Below are 4386 nucleotides of genomic sequence, written 5' to 3' on the forward strand. Positions count from 1 at the left end.
TCAAAATTACGACCAATTGAGAAGGTCGTTGATAAGATTCAGCCCGGTCCAGTTCAGTGTCTATATGGGCCAAGCCCATTAATTTATTTATTTTAGCAATTTGTGTCAGCTACATGGGCTGAGACCAAGAATTCAACCTTTTTATTTTCTAGGACACGACCTTCTATAGTTCATTTCTTTTTTGGGCCTCAAACTTTTTATAGTCCATTTCAATTTTGGGCCTCCATAACAAAGTTGTTCCAGCGACAGTGAAACAGAGGGAATTCAACAAGCATTTATCTTAAACAGCCACGGGTGAAAATTTTATTTCTTTCAACACAAAAGTATTCCTTAAACAGCCACGGGTACAACAGTAGGTACATTCAACAAAGGGTAATCCGAGCACATGAAGTACATAGGACTGTAGCTACCATTTCTACCAGCAGCGGCAGCAGCCGCCAGAAAGACAAGGAGGTACTACCAAGGAGCTAAACTAACAGCAACCATCCATCATCAATCGGTGATACTAGCAATGAGCAACAGCGGCGACATTTCAGAGACCCCCTCCCCTTGCTGCTGCTTAGCTTGTCACGTCCCCCTACACACAAAAAATTCAGATGTTCAGAACAGATCAACATGTTGATTAGTCGGGGAATCATGGAGCAAATGTTAGTGTGGTGCAAGGTGATAGATTACATGATAAATATTACAGAAGAAGAATAGTTGAACAAATCGTGCGAAATGGCATGGTGGATTTGGAAACTAACATTCGAGCAGCAGTTTGAATCAATGAGCACAGACTATACAGATTCTAACAAGGCTACAAGGCTACAGAATTTTGAACACAAGACACCATAAATTTGAACAACCAGAATAGGAAGTAGATCAACAATTGCATAGCGACTAAATTCTAAATGTCATTGACCAACTGGGTCGAACAATATCCAAATGATGCGATGCAGCTACACAGAAACATGGAAGAAACCAACACACAGTCCACCAAAATTTCATCGCATCACCGAGCAAACACTTAGATCAGGCGGAAGAGACCAACACCGAATAGAGCGGTAACAGAGAGGGGATGGGGGAGCGGGTAACTTACAACATCACTCAAGATACTTCCACTTCTCACCACCGACCTTGCAAACCTGCGATTTGAACACAAATCAGGACACGGGATTTGCAAGGAAAACTATCACAGCACCAGTTCGAATAAGAACAAGGAGATAGGGGCGGGAGCAAAGGGAACCAAGATGCTTACCATGGAGACCTGCTTGATGTTGGAGACGTTCCTGAAGTTGTCCCTGCGAAAACAGAACCAAAATGGGCCCCGGTCAGGACACGTCACCACACCACAGAAACAACGTGAATCAAACCACAACAACAAATCAAATCCGAGGCTCACATGAGGACTAAGACAGCACTCAGGGGGGCGCTTGGGATTGTTGGAGTCTTTCTTGGCCTTGCTGTTCTTCACAAGTCTGCATCACCACAGAAACAATAGCAGCAAAGCGGATCAGAACCCAACGCAAAACAACACCAGGAAAACCCAAGCAGAACCACCAAGGGAAATGAGTCCATCACCTAAAACCAAGCAGGTGATAACACTGAGTAAGAAAGACTGATGACAGGTGCTGGTTTACCTAAAACCATTTCCTTGATAACTCATTTCCATCTAAGGAACAACATCTCGTGTGATGAAAACTTTTAACAAAACAAATGACTCTTAACACAATATCACACCTACTCATAGGTGAGAACTAGGAACATGCCATTTATCTTTCAAATTTAGAAGATCATCACTGCAATCATCCATTGCTAAGAAACCTAGATAGAAAGTAATAAATTTATACCCCTGATACAGACCAGGAATCAGCACAAACAAGTAGTACATTCTAACATGTTAAGTGACTACCCTTCCAATCATAATAGTACCATGGCATAAAAGAACAAAAATCAGTTATCTTAAAACGCGCCCATAGAGACACAAGCAGAGGGACCCAGGTAATTAAGTTGGTTGGTGCTCAACCACAGGCATGTACATTTAGTGCCTGCAAAGCAACCACACACAATGCCTCCAAAATGAGATGTACTATTAATTACTAGGCGATGTAGATTGCAGATCAAAAAGGAAATACAGTACATCCTTTTTGAAGACAATTATTTATAGTGGTAAGAATCAGGGTTTTTTCGCTCATGTGTAAATATTGATCAACAGAACAAATTCAATTTTTGTTTATCAACCAGTTTTCAGAGAGCCTTTGGCTAACCAGTTCTCATGGTATTCTGCCTACCTACTAAACAGTAGAGGAGGAGAAACATGTATAGCAGTGAAGAGACTAGCTATCAACAATCCCCTGGTTGAGGGGCCTCTAGTTTTAGAGTTTGAACAAGAAATGATACAAGAAATAATTTACATCGGGAACTTGGCGGTGGAAACTCTTGAGCAGTAGATTTACATCAGGAATTGAAACCCTCCAGCTCTGAACAATCAGTGAAACCCAGAAAAATAGTTGCATGCAGCACAGAAAATATTCACAACTGAACATGAATTGAAACAACCACAACTTAGCATTGTAAACTCTTAATCAGTAGATATACATCAGGAATCGAAACTATTCAACTCTGAACAGCAACAAAGGAGAAGAAATTAACTTAATCAGTGAAGCCCACAAAATACTCAGCTCTAGTATGTACATATGCAGGTACTGGCCCAATTAAGATGCGGAAAGGGGGATTTTACCCAAATGAAGTTCATGGCCAGGATCAACAATACTAATAACCTATAGTTACCATGGTACGTCAGCAAGAAAATAGGGAATCTGCTGATATTTTTCTTTCCCTGAAGAAAATCCTTACAATCAGCAAATACAAGTGACCATGAGAAAGTGAGACTAGTTTAAAGCAAAGGCAACACCGAAATAGTACCAAACTGATTTATGTAATCCACTTAATGTCAAAACGGTAGCTTAAATGTTCAAAATCCAGCCATCAAAAAATTAATGATCAGTATGATGCGCTGAAGAAAAGAAGAACAAAACTTCTGAAAATTCAAGCAGTCAATATTTGGGCATTTTTAACCGATCTATAGCTATTTTTTAACCAAGCAGTATGATGAGATGCTCCTCAAGAATGCAAACATTGCTTTCCAGGGGAAGTGCTTAAGTTTCAGTGGCTTTTATTTATTTTTTGAGGAAATTTAGTTTCAGTGGCTTCAGTTTCTTTTACTTCTACCGTTGACTAATGACTAAGTCTTCGGCATATCATTTGGCATGCTATCTTATTGAGCGGGCTCAGGATGCATTTCGGCTTCATAGCAAAAGTGCGGGAGGTAGAATAAGTTTTGGGCTGCTCAAACTTCCGTGGCTTTTCTCCTCTTTCTTCTCTTCTATTTAATAAGATTACAGAAAAGGAAATGGTGCTTGTGGCCGCGACTATGCGGTATCCGGCCTCATCCACTACAGGTTGTTAAGCCTGCCAGCTAAACCTTCTAAGTTCTAACTAACTAATCCGCCAACTGATGAAACTGATGAAAACGACACCTGAAACCGAACCTACAGAACGAAAGTTTTTGGAGCCGCAAGGTTTATTTCCAACATTGATAAGTGGCTTCTTTTGTTTCAAAAGGTTCACAGGTTTAAACTTCTGAATGATACGGCAGTACCACATGCCCACCCAGGTGGCATAGCTAGCCAACTGAAGGTCTTAGCTGAAAATATTCAACAATTCGTACAAAAAGAAAATCAAAGCTAAGCCTGCTTATTGCATACTAGTATTGTCAACAACTGTATCAATCCGTAAATATAAAATTTCGTCGCCTCTTGGCATCAAGAGATGGTGGTGACCTTGGCGGGCATCCGAACTCGTCAGATTGAGCAGTTTCTCCCTGGCCCCCAAACACGCAAAGCATGTACACATCAGATGCGGCGAAGAAGAAAGCCAGAAGAAGAGGAGAAGAGGAGGGAATCATACCCTTGTCGAGGTCCCCAGGAGGGGTCAGCCACGGGAGCACGAGCGCCCCGACGTCACCCGAGGCCGAGCTGATCTTGGTCTCGAGCGCCTTGGCAGCGGCCTTGTCCTGGGCGGCCTCCTCGACCTCGGCGCCATCGACCTCCATCATGGCGTCGTCATCCTCGTCTTCGTCAGCGTCGCTCCCGGGCCTGCAAGCATAACCACTTGGCATCGGCGTCGGCGTCGGTGTCGGGTTATTCTACTTGAACGCGGCAGCGCAAAGAGAAAGAGGAGAAGGAAAACGCGCGGCATCCTCGATCTCCTCCCTGTTGGGCGGCTCCGCCTCGATGGTAATCCATGGGCCGACGAGGACATGGTGGAGATTATCGCGGCAGAGCCGACGAGGGCACGCGGGGGCGAGGGGTTCTGGCTCTGTGGACGCGGTAGGTGGAGGGA

At 43.3% G+C, this 4386-nt stretch overlaps 1 long non-coding RNA gene across 1 annotated transcript; it reads right to left on the reverse strand.

Annotated features, from left to right (window-relative positions):
- Nucleotides 1-375: 375 nt before the first annotated feature.
- Nucleotides 376-1432, reverse strand: LOC119297419. Its single transcript, XR_005145652.1, has 4 exons — nucleotides 1385-1432; nucleotides 1241-1283; nucleotides 1082-1127; nucleotides 376-577 (listed from the first exon to the last, which is right to left on the reverse strand). It is a non-coding gene; the product is annotated as an uncharacterized LOC119297419 (long non-coding RNA).
- Between the last annotated feature and the right edge of the window lie 2954 nt (nucleotides 1433-4386).

The sequence above is a fragment of the Triticum dicoccoides genome, chromosome 5A, assembly GCF_002162155.2.
Source record: "Triticum dicoccoides isolate Atlit2015 ecotype Zavitan chromosome 5A, WEW_v2.0, whole genome shotgun sequence".
In the NCBI taxonomy this organism is placed as follows: Eukaryota; Viridiplantae; Streptophyta; class Magnoliopsida; order Poales; family Poaceae; genus Triticum; species Triticum dicoccoides.